At 41.6% G+C, this 22,974-nt stretch overlaps 1 pseudogene; it reads left to right on the top strand.

Moving 5' to 3' along the window:
- Positions 1-4,170: 4,170 nt before the first annotated feature.
- On the top strand, positions 4,171-22,666 carry LOC115666007 (disease resistance protein RPV1-like; annotated as a pseudogene).
- The last annotated feature ends 308 nt before the right edge of the window (positions 22,667-22,974 follow it).

Genomic DNA, 22,974 nt, shown 5'->3' with positions numbered 1-22,974 from the left:
ATTGCCGAAACATTCAATCAACTAATTCCTCAATCCTGCAAATGCCACATATTAATCATTTTAGTTGTTGCAAATATTAATCATTTATGCTCTTTGCCCTACTAGTGTGTGTGTTTATGACGAGGTGTTAGTAACTTTTTTTAACTGAGCAATTTTGATCTATCTGTCTGGAAAGAATAATGCATCAGGAACTCAATATTTGGCATCAAAATTTTTGCATTTGATTACTACTTCCTCATTTACAGTGCTACAGTATAATGTAAAGATCATGTGCATGTTAATAAAAATTGGACAAAATGAAAGAGAGGCACTGAAGACACTCGAGATTGCTGGATAAAGGCGATGCGTCAGAGGAACATCGGTGGGAGGTGTGGAGGGAGCACTACCAAGAGAGCAACGCCGAGGGAGTTTCGAGACAGATTACTTCACGATCTATTATGAATGCTTCCTCTCAATCTCAACCCCCCTCTACGTTATTCTTTATTGATAATAACAAATCTTCTCTCTTGTCAAACTCAAAATCTTCCAACAATCCTCTATGACTGCCGAGACATTCAATCAACTCATTCCTATGAGGGAGCAGATTGAGACAGGATTGAGGGATAGTTTAGGAGCATGTAGTTTAATTGCAGTATGCATCGGACCGACGGTGGACAATTTTGTGCTTAAATCAAGCGACTTCGGCCCATAAAAGGGGGACAATTTTCGGCCATGATGAGGGCATGTCTTGGCTGAAACCCCCCTTCCCTCAGCCGCGCCTACGACGCCATCCCATCTCTGCTGCCTCGTCGGTCCAATGTGCTTGCTACTTCGATGAGTTGTGCTTTGCCATGATTGCTACTGTTCCCTTTGATGACCGGGCGAGCTATTGTTGTCCAAGCCGCGAACCATCACAACAACGAGGTCCTCGGCGTGCTCTGCTCTCTCAAATCACCAAGGAGTGTCCGCGGGTTTCATCAAGCCTCGACGTGCCAAGCTGTTGTCTAGCCCGAGCCCTGCTACCTTGGCGAGACGAGCCGTTGTCCTAACATGAGCCACCGAACCTTGTTGTCCTTGCCGTTGACTCTTGCCCCCAGGCGCTAGTAAGCCCAACCTGATAAGCCTCCCATCACCGCAACACTTGCTGGTCCGAACCCCACAACAATGAGCTGGCCTTGACACTGCTTTGCTCCTAACTCAGCGCTCACTGCTGTTCTAACCCCGCGACACTACCATGCAACCTTGTGACCCCGAGCCCACAACAAAACAACTGCTGCCTCAGCGCGAAGCTGTTTCCATCCCCGTCGTCGAGCCTACCGCCGTTGTTCGTCTTTGCATGGCCAAGCCCGAGTATCCCATCGTCAATCCCCGTTGCAAGTCATCGTCAGTCCAGCTGTGATACACTATGTCCTGCATCATCCTTTGAGTTCGAATATGGAAACTACCCATATCTATATGAATATTTTATTACTTAATTTAATTGGTGTCGTTATCTATTGTGGATTTTTGCTATCTTTGGATAAATGTGTGATATCCACAAAATTTAAAAATATCCCTCAAGTTAGGAATAACAATGTGCTTGGACAGCAATCCAATCTCTAACAACGAGATACGATACCTGGCGGCACGGGAAATCTTCCATCCTATCAATAACCACTTAAATCCATCATGGATTTATCCTATTTTCAAATTTAAATGAGAAAGCTTCCATCAATAGCTGTAACTCCTAGGATATAATCATCGGTTTATTCCGTTTCCAAATTTAAACAAATAAGGAAAATCTTGTGGATTGAGTAGATGTGATTTGATGATGACGCTTATCTTTTATTTGATTTATTTCTACTAAAAAAAATCTAAAAAAGATTAGATAGAATTTGAATTGATTTTTAGGGATAATGTTGCATGTTTAAAGTATATCTAGATTGCTTTCCTTAAATAGGATATGATAATTTAGATTCACTTTTAAATACATTTTAGAAAGATAGGATAATTTCCAATTTAAATTAGGATTTATAATAATTTATTTCTTGATTAATTTAGATATTATCTTAATCTTAATCTTGATAGTTTATTTAGGGTAATTTTTAATTTCGAATTTCTATGAAAAATATCGAAAAAGACATTGTCTCAGAATAAGTTAAACTACCTTTCTACGATAGATTGCATGTTTATTTTAAGTTATTTATTTAATCCGAATTTTAATATGAAATACCATAATAATACCCTAGAATAGGTTGATTTGCTTTCCTTATATTACAATTGCATGTTTAGATAATAGGTATTTTTAATTACGAATTTTAATTAAAAATACAAAAATAAAAAATACATCCTTTGCATGTCATATAATTTTAGGTTTGTAAAATTGTATGTCATTTAGAAATTACATGTTAGGGCATTTAATTAGGAATGACATCATATTTTGTATGTCATTGCATATAGATTAGTTTTCACATAAACAAGAAAAAATCCTAAAAATATTGAGTGAAATAGTGTGTTAATTAGAAATCATATTAGGGTTGATGATGTGATTTTTTAACTAACTTTGCAGATGCTTACATTGCTTTAAGATAAGTACATTCTCCCTATTTTGCAATTTATTTAAAGCTTTAATTATTGTGTGTTAATTTGGTTGTGTGTGCACCCACATGAGCACCAAGAAGTAACAAAATTAATCCAAGTTGCCTACTCAAATATTTTCATGAAAAGAAAATGTATCGAAATGGCGTTAGAGTAATCTAGCGTAATCAAATCCCTATACTTATAATATCACGATACTTTATTTAGATTTCTAATCGACCCACCATAAACTGATTAGTGGCGATTCTTAATTGAAAATCATTTGCTTGTCAAAAATATGAACCATAAGTTACGAATTGGTATGGATTTATGAGAGTCTGAGTTAAGTCTAGGCTTAATAATCCACTATCTGAATCCCTAGGTAGTGCACCCCGAAGTAAGGTCCTGACAGTACCAGTAAGGAAGTGTTTATTTCCACCAGTACCTGCAATCTAATTAGGTGGTAGGTGCCGCATTTCTTGGTGGTGGTTGTTTCTCTAACTTTCATGTCCTTAAGGTGTCTGTAGTTTGTTTGATAGCTGCAATTTCCTTAGATGCGATGGCCACCACCCTTAGCATTAGGTTCTTGAAGTTTTCTTTTCTTTTTTCTTTGAAACTATGTAACTAATATTAATTCATCTTTATAAATTCTTTGTCAGACTCTCTTTAACTTAATTATTTTCTTTTGTTACATGCAGGTTGGCTTGTTGGAGTTTGAAAACTCAAGGTCATGCCTGCGGGAAAATTTGTGGAGTACAAGAAGTTCGGTAACAAAATTTTCTTGACGATTTTGAAAATATTTGTACTTGATTGTAAAATGTCATTGTCATGTTTAATCCCAATTTATTGTCGTGAGAACTTTGAATTTTTTTATACAGATGTTCGTTTGAATTCAAGGTGAGTGATTTTCTTGAATTTCTTTTTAAAGTTTGCTATCCAGGCTTACGAAACATTCGTCATTGAGGGACTATCGTATGGGATATAACATAACAAAAATCAAAAGAGAACTGGACCAAGACAACCAATTCCTGACACTTTTGCTGATAGCCTATACGTGCCCTGTCCTACAGAAACTAGCAAACAAGGCGCAGAACTTTGAATGAGCTATTAGGGAAGGAAAGCCGTGGCTAATCCACATCTTTGGGGACGACCACTGCAGCCGTCCTCAAGAGGCTCAGCGACGGGCTTCAAATAGCGGTCGCCACTTCACTTTAGCAGCGAACGAATAGGCAATGATGGCCGACGGGCACCTAGCCCTCGCTCGTTGTCATTAGGGGCGGGTTTTTGGGCTTTTAGCGACGGTTTTGGCGGTCGCCTGCTGTCCTTTTATTAATAATGAAGATAATTGTGGTTTAATATTTGACAGACGTTTTTGTTGTGCTATAAAGAAGATAATCTTATTTATGCCTTTTTTGCGTATCTTTTGAAAAGCACATTCTGATTATTGGACTCCATTGACGTGAATAAGAGGGTTTATCTTGACCTCGAGCAGAGGAGAGCATTCTTCATGTCACATTATTCTCCATGACGTGCTTTTGAAGATGTATAAAGATACCTGGGGGTGACCCCTTATGTTCCATGAGAAGCAAGAAAGAGTGCAAAGAAATTCCTTTCTTGTGTTAACGATAACTGTAGAAGGCAAATAGCACCTTTCCGATCTGTCCTATCCAAGCTAGGAATCAAGAAAGGGATCATTTCCACCGTTTCCCAATTGGGTCGACATAAGAAAGTGATGCGGGAGCATCAGGTTCGATGGAACAATTCTTGAGCCCAACCCAGATTTCATCGATTGATCCCACTCAATCATTACTCATGTAAGCAAAATCAAATTTCAGCCACAACTTGTTTAATGGGTCCAAAGTTGAAGTTGTTCATTTTATGATTGTCGATTTACCAGACTAGTTGTCAATTTACCATACTACTAATCGACTACCTAACAACTAGAGGTTGGTCTGATGGATTTTAATCACTGTCCGTTGATCTCCCAAGTTGGTTATTTGGCTTCCAAGGTTGATGGACGAATTTGGAGGGTCTACTCTTAATTACTAAGCACCTGGTCCTAGTTAAATGCATTTATCCTAGTTATTATGCATTTAAATAGTATTTGTCGGTTTCAAGTCTTAGTTTTATGAGTCTTTTGTTATTTCAATTTCCATGAGTCATAAAGGTGTGTCTATGTATCAGTCATAGAGTCATAGCGAAAGTCAATATGGTTTTCTAGAATTCTTTGAGTCGTTTTCATTTAATTAGTAGAGTCCTTCTATAAATAGAGGTGCAATCTCATTTGCAAGAAAATACTTAAATTTGATGAATACTTGAGATTTTACTGAAGCGAGTGAATTTCTATCTTCGGTTCTTAATCTAAATTCCTTTTATGATAAACTAAAATTTCTCTATTCTTGGCTGATAGTGTGATTCATTATACTTAGGTGCTGAACTTTATGTTAGGCGGATGACTTGTTCCTTTATGGCTTGTGATGAACTTCATGACTTTGAGTACTTTATCCCCGGCCGGTGGCATGTTCCTTCATGTTTCGATGGTGAACTTTATCTATCCCAAGCTTATATTTACTCACATACGTTCCATTAAACCCTTTCATCAACTGTTTCCACTAAACACTCTTCCGTACACTTAGGCCGGAAAATGAATTTATGAATCTCTCAATCCCATCACGCATAAGAAAGGAATGTTCTTTTCTTTTTCTAGTTGATGTGCAATGAGGATAAATGCAAGCTCTAGAACCATTTCGTCATTGTTTCTTATCTTGTTGCCTGGATCTTCTTCAAGCTTGCCCATTTCCGTCTTTCAATATCATCAGTACTTCAGGTAATTTCGCTCTCTAAGTTATATTAGCATGCATGCATCAATTTAATGTTATATAAACTGTAAGATCATAGATTCATTGTAGTCAGTGATTGATTCATGCTATTTGCCATGTAGTTTAACACGGTAAATCTCGATTTACTTTTGAGTGGAATTAGCTGATTTGATTTTGCTCTATTAAGGCAATTCAATAAGAAGGAATTATAAGAGCAAAAGTAAAGAGACAAGAGAAGCACGGTCTTAAACATCAGAGAGAAAGATAAGAGAGAAGAGAACAACATTTGATTTTGATTCACACATTCTTCTGTACGCTAGCTACAGCTTTTTTATTCATCACATATCAGCATTTACAACTACATGATAAATTTGAAAATTTGACAGTGTTTTTTAAATTTTGGATGGGATGCGTTGGAGAGAAAGGAAGCGCTTTTGCTAATCGCTAGAGAAAAGAAAAGAAGAGAAAATAATGGATCGACTTATGCCGTCTATTTGCACGCTTTCACATGCTTTAATTCCTTTAATTCTTTCACAGCTTCAATGACGCTTTCAAATCTTCTTTGATATTCAATGAGCTAATTTGAGCTCCGTCCCAGTTGCTGAATCTGAATGCTTTGGCGCAGCGATGCCTCTTCTTTGGAACATGATATATATGTCAAGGATTTAAATCTAGAAGTTTAGGTGCTGTTGGAAAAAAAAGGGTATTTCTGTAGGGGACTCACTGATGATTGTTGAAATTCACTACATTTTGTTGCAATTAGCTCGCTAAAAGTGATATTTGATTTCATTCATCTATGCACTATGATTTTCTTTTTAAAGTTTTTCAGTGGCCATCGGTGGATTTCACTCAACAAATAATGGCTAACAAATTCATCTACTATAACACCTTTGATTGAGAAACTCTTACATTATTTTCTGTGGTAGATTTCTGAAATTTGTCAAATATACATGGATGAAACTAAAGGAGGAGACGCTAGGACAGCTACGAAAAGTAGTTTTGCAAAAGACGATCTCCCATGGCATAAAAAACTAATGGGTCAAGCAACAAGTAAAGAATTAGAACCTTCTCTATGCAAAAGACAGTTGACCTAGAATTTAATACAATCGTTAACCCAGAAACAGGAAAATTCTACATAGATAAGATTGACATATTATCCCCCTAGAAAATTTAAAGCAACTAAAGCAACAACACATAAAAAGTAATTTGTGAACCACAACTTATACTTGAGCATTTTTCTCTGTTTCCTTCCTACAGATTTTAGATCGATCTAACTTTCGTTGATAGGGTTTCACTATACTTACTTAAAGCAGATCTGTACATCTGCTTCTGATAGAAATTAGCCTCACCAGACCTTGTTACAATGACTTAAAATTTATCTCTGCATTTGCTTCTGGTAGATATTAGCCTCATCATCCTGCACGTGTTTATCATTTTTGGGTAGCATTTCATATTCTTGTTGCACAGAGAAGTTGCACCAACCTTTGTGGTTGAACTTCGCATTGATAGTAGTTGCTTCTATTTTTTGTCTTTTGTACTAAATGGAGCCTTACAAGGAGTGCGTGAACACAGAACATATAGATATTTTGAACACCGCTCCTGATAATCAGGAAATGGAGAAGTCCTCAGGATATGACTACGAAGTATTTTTAAGCTTCAGAGGACCAGATACTCGTACGGACATCACTGATTACCTTTACACCAGCATGATTGATGCTGGAATTCGAGCATATAAAGATGATGAAGAGCTTCGCATTGGGGAAGAGATCGGCAGTCAGCTTCTCCACGCGATTGAGCAGTCAAAGATCTCCATACCAATCTTTTCTAAAGGATATGCTGATAGTACATGGTGCCTTAGGGAGTTGGTCAAGATGGTGGAGAGCAAGAACACAAGGAGACATAAGATCATGCCCATTTTCTACAATGTTGCACCATCTGAGGTAAAATATATCAGACTGAGCACTATGGCAATGCCATTATTTCTCATGCAAACAAGAAGCGGTTCGATGATGAGACTATCGACAAATGGAAGGCTGCTCTTAATGAGGTTGGAGCACTAAAGGGATGGGACCTCCAAAGCATGCCAAACAGGTATTTAATTATATCATAGTTGTTCCAGATGCATTATTTTGTTCAGCTAAACCTAATGTCTTGATGGTTTTTCCTCCAATATTATCAGAGGCAAAGGTGAATTTGCAAAAGAAGTTGTCAATAATGTTTTGACTGAGTTGAAAGCCGCCTACTTGGAAGTATCTGATTGCTTAGTCGAAGTAGACAATCATGTGGATGAAATCATGAGGATGATAGGTACACACAATGATGAAACAAATATTGTTGGAATATCCATGGTATGGGTGGCGTGGGAAAGACGACTCTTGCCCAAATAGTGTACAATGAACTTTCTAATCATTTTGTTAATTGTTGCTTCCTTTCTAACATCCGAGAAACGGAGATTACACGCTTGCAGAATCAGCTCATATCAAACATCCTTAAAAAGAAATGGCCTGGTATTAACAATATCGTGGAAGGGAAAAACTTGATCAAGGAAAGGTTATGCTCTAAAACAGTGCTTCTTCTACTTGATGATGTTGACAAAGCAAGTCAACTTGATGCGCTCGTGCAAAAGCATCGGTGGTTTGGTAAGGGAAGCAAGATTATTATTACCACTAGAGATCGGGGAATTCTCAATGTGCCTAGACTTATTGATGGGACTTATGAACTTACTGGCATGGATTTTGATCATTCTCTTCAACTTTTTAGCAAACATGCCTTTAGAAGAGACTATCCCATAGAGCAATACATCTTTCACTCTAAAAGAGCAGTAAATATTTGCAGCAGTCTTCCTTTAGCACTTGATGTCACGCCCCGAACCCCTACGGCACGCGACACCGCCTCTGGTCGATTCAAGCGACGTCCCAGGAATATCGCTGACCTCAAAACCCCATCAGAGATTTACTACCACAGCGGATATCAATAATTAAAACCGGACAATTAAAACTGAGGAGAAAAATCAGGGAGAATATACATATCTTTTTCATTTCCTTCTTATACCATAATATTTACATTTATAAACTGTCCCATACATGTACATGCATATCGCCTTTCTCAAAAACCGATACTCCAAGGATGAAAACTTGGGTTTACTACTACTCCAAAAATGGTGCTCGCCAAAAACCCATTCTGAGTCTGATTCCTTGTCCTCTGAGTCTGAGTCCCTTTATACCGTCCCATCCACTGAGGACTCCAAAACGTTCTGGTGGCGGTGGCGGAAGATTCATGGGTCCTGTCGGGGTTCTGAAATTGTTGGTTGAAACAACCGTGAGAACACTTCTCAGTAAGTTCACCCCTAAACCCAACCTAGGCTAGGCTAGCATGCAATCTCCTGACTGGAAACAATTATTCAAATCACAATACCACAATAGTCAGACAATTATCTGACCCTGTAGGTTAGGCAGATCGACATACAATAGTCACGGCACATGCATGGCACGCATAATCACACGTATGTCAATCACACGTTCATGCACCGATTCTCATACATTCGCATGCCAGTCTATGCATGTTCCATGCATGCAAATGTCGTCTACATGTCATACGCATTCTCCGGCCCATTGGCCCACACTGCACACTGGCAATTTCCCGATTTATTATTAATTACGACTCGAGTCCACATTATTAACGGCCCGGTGCGTCTAGCCCGCTTCAAAGTGCATGAGGCGCAAGAACCGATCTCGGCCCAGTCTAGCCTCGCTTCAAAGTGCATGAGGCGCAACACCGATCTCCTTACGAACCGAGCCTCGCTTCAAAGTGCATGAGGATGGTCGTCTTCCGGACGTACGGGCATCGTCCCGCTTCAAAGTGCATGAGGACGGTATCGACCCGAAGGTCACGACCCGAAGGTCCTTCGGTGATCACACAACTTATTATTATCCCGAACCCAGCCGTATAACGCTTCAGGGGCATTTTAGGTGATCACATGCTCATGGCGTACACGCATTCTCACACAATTTCATCACATACCTCACTCTCGGCATACACAATGCGTGTCCATGTTATGCAATGCAATGCACCATGAGCGCCAATTAAATTCAAACACTCAATATCACCACACGCTGAAACATCACATTGCAGACACAACAAATAATATTGCCAGGCTCAAACATGCGCACAACATCATTCAAACTCAATCCTGTCAGATGTAAACACGCGCATATACCACTCTTATCCCATTATTCCGTCTATTCTCATTTCCTCTTTCTCATTCTTCGCCAGTGACCCGCGTAAACGTACATGCCTCAGGTACACTGCGACCACTCACCACATCCGGCCCGCGTACTCGTTCACGCCTCAGGCCCCTCGATCGCGCCCCGAGCATCACACGCCTCGGTCCGATCCCACATTCACTTTCTCATGCCATTGCCTCAAATTCCGTGCACACTTGCACCCCACACTTCACCACATCACCATTTTCACACAAAAGCACATTTTCGCATAAAACAACATTTTTCTCTGTTCAAATATTTTCAAATCATTTTCAGCCCTTCACGGGATTTTCATAAAATTCCAAGACGGACCTAACGGTACCGAACACGCATCAAACGACTCACCACAGCACAGTGCACAGTACTCCCACAGCTCGTGAACAGTAATTTCTGCACTCAAACCACAAAATCACACCACCGACTCTTCCCGACACTTACATAAAACTCCGAGCCGGACTCAACGGTATCATTCTCGTACCCAACAGCACGCCACAGCATACTCAACTTAATTACTACAATTTACTAATAATTTAAATATGCATCCAATACGATAATTCCCATTTTTCTCCAACCAAACGGCGTCGGATTAATTCCGATCCTTCACGGGACTTTCTCGCCACAATATCTAGGTTCCAAAAATTCAACTTGCGTCCCAATCGGACCATCACAGCTCGGTGAACAGTAATCCACAGCCAGTGAACAGTGATTCGAGGCATATAAACGGTAATTCGCAGCCCCTAATTTTCTGAATTTCCAATAAATATTACCCGAATTAATTCCTAAGGCCCGCCATAAAATTTTCACCCCCTATCCATGTAATTCTGCACCTAATTTCATACTGATTTCGTCCGAATTTACCCGTCGATACCCGAAGTCCTAAATTAGGTTTAGGCGCGACTTACCCGCGTTGGCTAACTCGGCATATCACATGGTCAATTGAACAATCATTTCAATTGAACCCAAACGTGCACGAATCAAACATATTTACACCAGCCCATTGCACAGATGCACACACAATTCTACCACCACAACTCAATTATAATTAAAACACAAGTAAAACACATAAATTTCTATTTTTCTCCCACCAAACGACGCCAAATTGATTCCGGTCCTTCATGGGACTTCCTCGCCATTAAATACCGGTTCTAAAAATCCAACTTGCGTCCCGAACCGAGCATCACAGCCTCGTGAACAGTAAATCACTGCTCGTGAACAGTGATTCGCAGCATATGAACAGTGATTCACAGTTTCAATTTCACCTCAAATTGTTCTCCAAAAATTCCCAAACTAATCCTCAAGGCCCGCCACACATTCCCAACCTAAAACCCCAACGTTCCTCGCCCAAACAACTCCGATTTCAACCCCAAAAATTCAATTATCCGGCGATACCCAATTTCCTAAATCGGGATTAGAGGACGACTTACCGCGTTCTAGGCTTTCTCGGCTAGAACGAAAAGCGGCGGCACTTAATCGGGGACGACGGCGACAACGTACAACTTCCGGGTGGCGGCGATCGGCTTGGACGGCGATGGCGTGGCTTGAGCGTGGCCAAGGGCCTCACGGCCAAGAGAGAGAGAGAGGGACGGCGGGAGGGGGTGATGGTGGCGTACGGCGGCGTGGACGGTGGCTTGAGGGTGGTCCGGTGTGGTGGCGGCGAACGGCGGCGCCGGCGGTGGAGAGAATGGCCAAGGAAGAACTCACGGCCAAGGAGAAAAAAATAAAAGGGGAAGGGGTGTTCTTCACGGCAAAAAGGGGAGAGACAGAATGGGGAAGGAAGACCAATTTTGACTTAAATAGTGTACTTGGACCAAACCACAAAATGACCAAAATACCCCTTGCCCTCAAAACTAACCCTTTTGTGATTCTCAAGGGTAAAATGGTCCAATTTTCCGTTTCTTGCCCAAATCAAATTTTTCCAAAGGATTTGAGCGCACCAAAAATTCACACGTGTCACGTGCAACGTCGTCCTGGCGTTCCGTCGTGACTTCCTAATTTTCCGGTGTCCAATCTGGGCAAAATTTCAATAATTAAATTCTATTAAACGCAACTCGAGCATTTCTAGAGCTAACGGGCGGCTTGCTGGGGAAATTCGCAGAATCGACTCATGACTGATACTGAATCTAGTCACGTGCAAGTCCGTTCGGTGCGTGACGATCTCGGTTGTCATAAAAATCGCGAAGATCAATCACTTGATCCGAGGGGTACGATCGTTCGGTATAATTTCGGAATCATTCGTCAAGTCGTTTCGTGGTCCAACGGAATCACCCGCGATTTACTACTAGGACAGTGGCGAACTGACCCCTAACTATCCTTGGATCGGCCAACAGTGGCTCAAAATATCACTTACGCGATTTAATGGTCGAAATCCATTCACGATCGAATTTCCTTTAGCCGCGCGAATTTAATTCCCCCTAATAGCCTTTCCCTAATTGTTAGCATCCCCAGGAATGATCAGTTCCGGGCGAGAATTTACCGCGAGCACATCTCATAAAACTCAATTATTCAATAAATTCCAATTGGTGGAAATTTCGGAATGTCACAATCTTCCCCCCTTATGAAATTTCGTCCTCGAAATTTACAATCTCGTTACTACTCAAGATTTACAATTTTATTATTGCTCAAACAGCTGGGGGGTATTGACGTTGCATCATCTTTTCGCTTTCCCAAACGGCACCTTTTGTCCTTCGGTGCTCCCATACACTTGGATCACTGGGACTGACTTATTATGCGGCCCATGATCCTTTCTGTCCTCAAGCTTCATCGGCCCTTTCCACGTACGACACTTTATCGTCCACATCCGTTTCCCCTTAACATGAGTCATATTTGGTTTATACTTCTTCAACGTCGGCACGTGGCATACATCGTATACTTAGGACAGATTAGGCAACGAGGCAATTTGCTAGATCATATCTCTGATCTTTTCCCGAATATCGAACAATCTAACATGCCTCAGCTCAACTTCCCTTTTCTGTCAAACTAGGATAATCTTTCCATTGATGAACACTTGGGCTGCCACTTAGTTCCCAATCTCAAGCTCTAAAAGTCGTCATCTCCGATCGTGAGACCTTTCTGACAACTCTACTTATCTGTCCGACTCAAAGTCCGTTTACAATGTCAGGAAGCTCACTGACTTAGTCAGTCTATCAACTGCTATTCTGATGGAATCGAGTTTTCTCCGGCTTCACTTTGATCCTGCTACAACATCCTTGGGATCATGTCACATTTCCATTCAAATTTTCTCTCCTCGAGTTTCGCCTCATCGGGTACACACAATCATTCCTAGAACCTCAAGATTTCTATCCCCGAATATATGGAAATCTGACTTCCTCTCATCGGCATCCACCTTAATGACTCTTCGTATCTCGCAATCCACATAATACCATTCCTTGTCCTGGGTCTGGATTTCCAACTAATCCTCAAGGCGATCAACAGATTCCACATCCAGTTCACCTCAAATTTAACTTCCAAGTCCCTGAGTCTTCCCAACGAGGTTCATTCCTTGGTCACCCCATACGTCCCAATCGACTCACGACTTAACGTATCTATTACTCATCCAGTCTTTCCATGACGATACATGGTGTTGCAGTCAATTTTCCGTCACGCGTCAGGTAATTCTTTTCACGTGGCCTCAACTGGCACGACGCATAATTCGCTACTCTACCATGTTGCATGAACACACTCCCAAGTCTTTTTAATGAAGCGTCACTATAGACCTCGAATCCTCCCGGTTCTGGTTGAATATTCAATACCGGGGCAATTATCAACCTACGCTTCAGCTCTTGGAACTCCGTTCATACTTATCATGCCATTCAAACTAGATTTTCTTTCTTAAACAGCCGTGTCAACAGCACAGCTATCGACAAGAATTCCTCTACCAAACATCGATGATTGTTAGTAAAATCTAGAATACTGTGAACCTCAGTTATTGGCATCCATCTCAGCCACTTAGTCATCGTCTCGACCTTAGTCGAATCTACAAGAATTCCATCTTTCGAAATTATATGATCAGGAGACGCAACTCTATCGAGCCAAAGTTCGCACTTGCCATGCCTCGGCGCGAAGTGCGCGATCTCTTAAGGTTCATAGTATCTCTGTCGATTGTAACCTACGCTCTTTGGAGTTTGTCGTATACACCAAACTGTCGTCAACGACCACCATGACAAACTAACCCACAAGTTCTTTGAATTCCCAGTTCCTTAAGTCCACAGAAATAGTGGGTTATTCCCTAAACCGAGAGACATCGCTATGCACTCATAGTGCCCACACCTCATTCGTTAAGCAGTCGTAATTGTATCTCCTGTTCATATCCTTAACGGAAAATTTCCGGTCCGTAACACAATCTTAGGAACATTCTCCTTTCGGAGTCCCCATTGGTGACATCAAATCCGCGGCTCAATCTCGGAGAACATTGAGATCCTTACAATTGACCAGACAGATCATTGATCCTCGACAGTAGGTACTTACTCTTTTCCGCTGACTGCTTCAACTACCAACAGTTTACGTACCCTCTCGATGTCCTGTCCTTTTTCCTCACACACACTACAGGAACTCTCCACGGAGGCACACTAGGGCGGATAAAATTTTATCCACGAGTCCTTACATCTGGACTTTCAATTCCTTAAATTTTCAACAAGAACATTCAACACCGCACCCTCGAAATCAGCTTCACCCCGGGGCCAATTCTTTTACAATTCCACTTTCCGTTCTAGTGGCAACCCGGCAATTCCTAAGGAAAGACCTTGAAAGGTTACACACCTCGTTTACTCTTTCAACTTTAGTTCCGTCACGGTCGGGTCAACCACATTCACCTCGTATCCTTTGCAACTATCATCGGATATCTAGTCACATCAAACAAGGGCATTCAAGGAATCAAAATTCCTCCTCGATTTTCCTGAAGATCAATCCTAAGACGTCCAATTAGGTTGAACTGGATCGTCCTATAGTCACAATCCATAATGATTTTCTGTCTTATTAGCTAATCTATTTCAATTCCCCACTCAAAATTGCACCTGACCAACACTGTCAAGTCGACACTTCTTTACTCCCGATTACTATCTCACAGTTAAGACACTTTAACAACACCATCACCTTATCAATCGAGGAATCATTACACCAAACGTGACTCAAGCACAATAGACTCAATCCCATCCAGTTTAACTAGTTATTCCGACTCTCACTTTCGATGCAAGCCTTAAAACTGCTCGTTTGACGATTCGGCTTTTTAATATCCTTCCTAACCGGTGGAATGAATCGCTTATTTCCTCGCCATCTGCCTCTTCTCGAGGCGGCGATTATCCTTAGTTTGAGTAAATCACTATCCAAAAGTAGTTGCACTTTCCAACTGATCTCGCTCTATCACTTGAGCTCATTCATACACTTCCCCATTATTCCCGATGTTCAATGAGATCATTAGGTTTTAGAGACCCGACTTCAGTCATTCTCGGGATTTCTGAACCTTGTCCTGTGGATTCTCAACCAGTCAAATGGACTCCGTTTCGTATTGTTCCACAGTTATCTGCCCTCGGCAAATCACCTAAACTCCGTCAGTTCCCTTCTCTTGGCATTCTCTGGGAAATATTTTCCCATAGGAACTCTTAACAATCATGGCTCGAATCTGGGCTGTACTCATTGTGGGATATCTTATCGTTGGCAATCTTTCACTAATATTTAACATTGTCTTGCGGCTAATACCTCGCCAACGTTACTTTCTTAGCCTCGGTGCACCCCAAAATCTCAAAGGCTTTCTCTAATTCCTACACCCACCTCTGTGCAATCTCGAAATCACCCTCACCATTGACTTTATACGATTTCGACTTGAGAAACCATTCCAACAACTAGCGCCTTTACCTATTGGCCACTATCTGAGTTTGGCCTAACTGGCATTAATCCCACTCACAGTAGTAATCACTGCAACCTCAGCAGCCTAGGCAATAACGGCGGCCCCTTTCCCGAGTTTGCCTGCCTATACATTCCCTATTTCTTATAGAGTCTGAGTCACAACCTCTAACATTAAGTCTTGGGCCTCTTGGCCTACCGTAATTAAATACCTTTGGGTTTTCTTACCCCTTCTCCTCAATCTCACTACCTCAATGATCACCTACTTGCTATAATTCCATTCAGGAATTAGCAATCTAGGCCAACTAAATCAATCTGATTCTAAGCAGCGAATTAACACACCCGTTTACTCAACAAGCAACTTCCCTACTACAAATCACGAAATCACCATCATCAGAGTCTGAACACTTACCTCAAGTCCAGACGCACCTGCAACTCAATTACCACACACAATTTAACTTACACAAACAATCACAATAAACAATCTGGAGGCACATGTAGCTCATTTCACCCTACAACCCACCTAGATCTCCCCATTTACTACCCCAGGGTTTCCGCTCCTTATCACTCCAACTTTCGACCAGTTCTTGATCGAGCTGACCTTGCTCTGATACCAATTCAAACGGGGATGTCACGCCCCGAACCCCTACGGCACGCGACACCGCCTCTGGTCGATTCAAGCGACGTCCCAGGAATATCGCTGACCTCAAAACCCCATCAGAGATTTACTACCACAGCGGATATCAACAATTAAACCCGGACAATTAAAACTGAGGAGAAAAATCAGGGAGAATATACATATCTTTTTCATTTCCTTCTTATACCATAATATTTACATTTATAAACTGTCCCATACATGTACATGCATATCGCCTTTCTCAAAAACCGATACTCCAAGGATGAAAACTTGGGTTTACTACTACTCCAAAAATGGTGCTCGCCAAAAACCCATTCTGAGTCTGATTCCTTGTCCTCTGAGTCTGAGTCCCTTTATACCGTCCCATCCACTGAGGACTCCAAAACGTTCTGGTGGCGGTGGCGGAAGATTCATGGGTCCCGTCGGGGTTCTCAAATTGTTGGTTGAAACAACCGTGAGAACACTTCTCGCAAGTTCACCCCTAAACCCAACCTAGGCTAGGCTAGCATGCAATCTCCTGACTGGAAACAATTATTCAAATCACAATACCACAATAGTCAGACAATTATCTGACCCTGTAGGTTAGGCAGATCGACATACAATAGTCACGGCACATGCATGGCACGCATAATCACACGTATGTCAATCACACGTTCATGCACCGATTCTCATACATTCGCATGCCAGTCTATGCATGTTCCATGCATGCAAATGTCGTCTACATGTCATACGCATTCTCCGGCCCATTGGCCCACACTGCACACTGGCAATTTCCCGATTTATTATTAATTACGACTCGAGTCCACATTATTAACGGCCCGGTGCGTCTAGCCTGCTTCAAAGTGCATGAGGCGCAACACTGATCTCCTTACGAACCAGAGCCTGCTTCAAAGTGCATGAGGATGGTCGTCTTCCGGACGTACCGGGCATCGTCCTGCTTCAAAGTGCATGAGGACGGTATCGACCCGAAGGTCACGACCCGAAGGTCCTTCGGTGATCACACAACTTATTATTATCCGAACCCACGTATAACGCTTCAGCGCATTTTAGGTGATCACATGCTCATGGCGTACACGCATTCTCACACAATTTCATCACATACCTCACTCTCGGCATATACAATGCGTGTCCATGTTATGCAATGCAATGCACCATGAGCGCCAATTAAATTCAAACACTCAATATCACCACACGCTGAAACATCACATTGCAGACACAACAAATAATATTGCCAGGCTCAAACATGCGCACAACATCATTCAAACTCAATCCTGTCAGATGTAAACACGCGCATATACCACTCTTATCCCATTATTCCGTCTATTCTCATTTCCTCTTTCTCATTCTTCGCCAGTGACCCGCGTAAACGTACACGCCTCAGGTACACTGCGACCACTCACCACATCCGGCCCGCGTACTCGTTCACGCCTCAGGCCCCTCGATCGCGCCCCGAGCATCACACGCCTCGGTCCGATCCCACATTCACTTTCTCATGCCATTGCCTCAAATTCCGTGCACACTTGCACCCCACACTTCACCACATCACCATTTTCACACAAAAGCACATTTTCGCATAAAACAACATTTTTCTCTGTTCAAATATTTTCAAATCATTTTCAGCCCTTCACGGGATTTTCATAAAATTCCAAGACGGACCTAACGGTACCGAACACGCATCAAACGACTCACCACAGCACAGTGCACAGTACTCCCACAGCTCGTGAACAGTAATTTCTGCACTCAAACCACAAAATCATACCACCGACTCTTCCCGACACTTACATAAAACTCCGAGCCGGACTCAACGGTATCATTCTCGTACCCAACAGCACGCCACAGCATACTCAACTTAATTACTACAATTTACTAATAATTTAAATATGCATCCAATACGATAATTCCCATTTTTCTCCAACCAAACGGCGTCGGATTAATTCCGATCCTTCACGGGACTTTCTCGCCATAATATCTAGGTTCCAAAAATTCAACTTGCGTCCCAATCGGACAATCACAGCTCGGTGAACAGTAATCCACAGCCAGTGAACAGTGATTCGAGGCATATAAACTGTAATTCGCAGCCCCTAATTTTCTGAATTTCCAATAAATATTACCCGAATTAATTCCTAAGGCCCGCCATAAAATTTTCACCCCCTATCCATGTAATTCCGCACCTAATTTCATACTGATTTCGTCCGAATTTACCCGTCGATACCCGAAGTCCTAAATTAGGTTTAGGCGCGACTTACCCGCCTTGGCTAACTCGGCATATCACATGGTCAATTGAACAATCATTTCAATTGAACCCAAACGTGCACGAATCAAACATATTTACACCAGCCCATTGCACAGATGCACACACAATTCTACCACCACAACTCAATTATAATTAAAACACAAGTAAAACACATAAATTTCTATTTTTCTCCCACCAAACGACGCCAAATTGATTCCGGTCCTTCATGGGACTTCCTCACCATTAAATACCGGTTCTAAAAATCCAACTTGCGTCCCGAACCGAGCATCACAGCCTCGTGAACAGTAAATCACTGCTCGTGAACAGTGATTCGCAGCATATGAACAGTGATTCACAGTTTCAATTTCACCTCAAATTGTTCTCCAAAAATTCCCAAACTAATCCTCAAGGCCCGCCACACATTCCCAACCTAAAACCCCAACGTTCCTCGCCCAAACAACTCCGATTTCAACCCCAAAAATTCAATTATCCGGCGATACCCAATTTCCTAAATCGGGATTAGAGGACGACTTACCGCGTTCTAGGCTTTCTCGGCTAGAACGAAAAGCGGCGGCACTTAATCGGGGACGACGGCGACAACGTACAACTTCCGGGTGGCGGCGATCGGCTTGGACGGCGATGGCGTGGCTTGAGCGTGGCCAAGGGCCTCACGGCCAAGAGAGAGAGAGAGGGAAATAGAGAGAGAGAGAGAGAGAGGGACAGCGGGAGGGGGTGATGGTGGCGTACGGCGGCGTGGACGGTTGCTTGAGGGTGGTCCGGTGTGGTGGCGGCGAACGGCGGCGCCGGCGGTGGAGAGAATGGCCAAGGAAGAACTCACGGCCAAGGAGAAAAAAAATAAAAGGGGAAGGGGTGTTCTTCACGGCAAAAAGGGGAGAGACAAAATGGGGAAGGAAGACCAATTTTGACTTAAATAGTGTACTTGGACCAAACCACAAAATGACCAAAATACCCCTTGCCCTCAAAACTAACCCTTTTGTGATTCTCAAGGGTAAAATGGTCCAATTTTCCGTTTCTTGCCCAAATCAAATTTTTCCAAAGGATTTGAGCGCACCAAAAATTCACACGTGTCACGTGCAACGTCGTCCTGGCGTTCCGTCGTGACTTCCTAATTTTCCGATGTCCAATCTGGGCAAAATTTCAATAATTAAATTCTATTAAACGCAACTCGAGCATTTCTCGAGCTAACGGGCGGCTTGCTGGGGAAATTCGCAGAATCTACTCATGACTGATACTGAATCGAGTCACGTGCAAGTCCGTTCGGTGCGTGACGATCTCGGTTGTCATAAAAATCGCGAAGATCAATCACTTGATCCGAGGGGTACGATCGTTCGGTATAATTTCGGAATCATTCGTCAAGTCGTTTCGTGGTCCAACGGAATCACCCGCGATTTACTACTAGGACAGTGGCGAACTGACCCCTAACTATCCTTGGATCGGCCAACAGTGGCTCAAAATATCACTTACGCGATTTAATGGTCAAAATCCATTCACGATCGAATTTCCTTTAGCCGCGCGAATTTAATTCCCCCTAATAGCCTTTCCCTAATGGTTAGCATCCCCAGGAATGATCAGTTCCGGGCGAGAATTTACCGCGAGCACATCTCATAAAACTCAATTATTCAATAAATTCCAATTGGTGGAAATTTCGGAATGTCACACTTGAGGTTATAGGTTCTCTTTTATCTGGAAAAACGATAGAGGAGTGGGAGGCAATATTAAAGGAGCTAGAAAAATTTCCTCAGGAAGATGTTCAAAGGAAGTTGATGATCAGCATTGAGGCACTAAATGACGACCAAAAGAAAATATTTCTTGATGTTGCTTGTTTTTTCATTGGGTTTGATAAAAGAATTGTGATTCACATGTGGGAAAGTTGTGAATTTCTTCCTCATCAATCCATTGGAATCCTCCAGCAAAGATCTTTGATAAAGATTAGAGAAGATAACCAACTATGGATGCATGATTGGTTAAGAGATATTGGAAGACATTTTATACGACAAGGAAGTGGTAAGAAACCAGAGAAGCAGCAATGGGTGTGGACTCATGAGCAAGCATTAGAGGTTTTGGAGAAAATGCAGGTGAATCATACAACTTCGTTCCTTTATAAGGAGATTGGTCACCAGCATATTCGTTTTGATTTTCAATCTCTATGAGAGTTGATATACTTCATGTGCACTTACATATGTGGTTTATTAATGGTATTCAACATTAGGAGAAAAGATACAATTGTTTTTTCTAATTGTCGTTTTCTTTTTTTGTTATTTTGGCAGGTAAGAGGTGATATTCGTGGAATAGATAGTATTGAAGCAATATGTCTCAAGCTTGATGAACTGTCTCAATACTCCTTGATTAAAGAATGCCTTGCAAGGCTTTTAAATGTAAGGTTCCTTCTCGTGGATAGCAAAGACTTCAATGGAAAGAAAAAGTCTATCCTTATTCAAGTGGTTCGTTTCCTATGTTACCTGTGCTCAAATTTTGTTCAAACCACATTTGGCCCACTTATCCTTCCAGAGTTGCGATGGCTTTCATGGAATTACTTTCCCATGGTTTTTAAGCTAACCAATTTCTCCGTAAGGAAGCTAGTAATCCTTGATCTGTCAATGAGTAAAATAACGGAAAAATGGAATGGATGGAGCCACATCAAGGTACGATTTCAGTTAAAATCAATGTGAGTTCTTTTGTTGTAGGTTATCTTAAATTTAATCTGAAGAGCAATATGTTGTCTTCTTTTCAGTTGGCAAAGAATTTGAAGGTCATAAATCTGACCGAATGCCATAATTTACATAAAACTCCGAATTTTTCTTTCCACGAGAATTTAGAGCGACTAATTCTCGAAAGATGTGAGAGTTTGGTTCAAATTGATCCGTCCATCGGTCACCTTAAGAAGTTAGTCTTCTTAAACTTGAAGTATTGTCAGTCTTCGAGAGCTACCAAACGAGATGGGGGCACTGGAATCTTTTATGGAACTTCTTCTTGACTATACATCAATAGAAGAGATCCCTGAATGGAGAAGGATGAAGAAATTGGAAATTCTCAGCTTGGACACTTGTACATCACTGATTAGATTCAGTTTGGTTGGCTGCACAGCATCAGTAGTAAAGCTTTCATTAGTGGATAACCATCTTACTCAACTGCCTAAGTCGATCGAAAATTTCAATTCATTGATTGAGCTGGATCTGTCGTGGTCCAGAATTGAGGAGTTAACCCGATTCTATTAGGAACATGAAGAATTTGAAAGTACTCAAGATGGGCAACAGCTCTATTAAAAATCTACCTATCGCCATTGGAATGTTGGAGAAGCTCGAAGGGCTAGAGGTAGGGGGTCCGCATTTTGGAGGAGAAATTCCTAGTAATATTGGGAAGCTCCGATTTTTGAGAATCTTGGTATTGAAAGGCACTAGAATTTCGGTAGTGCCTCAGCTTCCAGAGAGTTTGATCACTCTACAGTTTTATACATTCTCAATGGAGACTATGCCCGACCTCTCAAACCTATTAAATTTGAGAACTTTGCAGTAGCAAGTTTTTTGTGTGGGTCCTTCTAAACTCGAAGAATCTCTCAGTCCTTGGTGGATTGGAAGATTACGCATGCTCAAGTTCTTGGATTTGTATGCTTCTCGTATCGCCACCCTATCTTCTGATGTCGTCCTCCTTTCTCAGCTAAAGCAACTGCAGCTCCGGTGCCGTAGTTTGCAATGCCTAACTAGGCTCCCGACAAATTTGTCATACTTAGGTATCAAGTTTTGCAAGAGAATAAAAACGACGAATGATCTTTCAAATTTGAAAGCATTATCAGATCTGGAAATTCTGGATTGTGAGGAGCTAATAGAGATTCAAGTCCTTGACGGTTTGGAGAACCTGAGAACATTAAAGCTCTCGACACTTTCATCATTGGAGAAGTTGCCTGATTTGACAAACTTGAAGAAGCTCAGGAAAATTGATCTAAATGATTGTGCTAAGCTGTTAGAGATTCAGGTTAGTCCAGAATCGTTGGAGATACTTGACATTACGAAGTGTTTTAAACTTCAAAAGTTGCCAGATCGATCAAGCTTCAAGAATATAAAAGTTTGGTATATAAACTCATCCGTGGGAGAGAATGGTTTTCACTAATGTTGCCATCTGGTGTGTGTTTATGGGCATTTCTATCTGAAAGTGACTTCTTGGTTATGTCAGTACTAGAGATTCTAATTATTCTGGAGAACTGGCTTATAGTTCATGTCGGTATGCACCCTATGGTTAGATACCATTTCCCATTCATAATGTGTGTAAGGATCTTTTCATCCTGTTCAACAATGATTACTAATCCTAATGAGCGAAGAAGAAGATAGAGTTATGTCACAACACCTTCTTTTGATCTTGTAAAAGCACGATTTTTTTTTCCGTATTGATGTATATCAATGAAAAGATTCTCATTCATTTTGCTGGTGAACATCACAGATTTATTTTACAGAAACCAAAATCACATTACAAAGCTGGAGAGAACACCCCCTAAACTGAATATCTCACTGATCCACTCCAGCTGCAACAACAGCAATTTTTGCTTAGCCATTTACTTTGGCCAATTCCAGGTGACGTTTCCCCTCTTAAGTATTTTCTTCAGTACCTTTATACCCTTTCTGTCGCCAATTTCATACCAAT

Source organism: Syzygium oleosum, unplaced genomic scaffold, assembly GCF_021117445.2.
Source record: "Syzygium oleosum isolate NSW1041296 unplaced genomic scaffold, Sole_v2.1 Sole_v2.14, whole genome shotgun sequence".
NCBI classification, from domain to species: domain Eukaryota; kingdom Viridiplantae; phylum Streptophyta; class Magnoliopsida; order Myrtales; family Myrtaceae; genus Syzygium; species Syzygium oleosum.
Note: the sequence above shows the minus strand (reverse complement) of the source record. Positions and strands in the feature narration are given on the sequence as shown.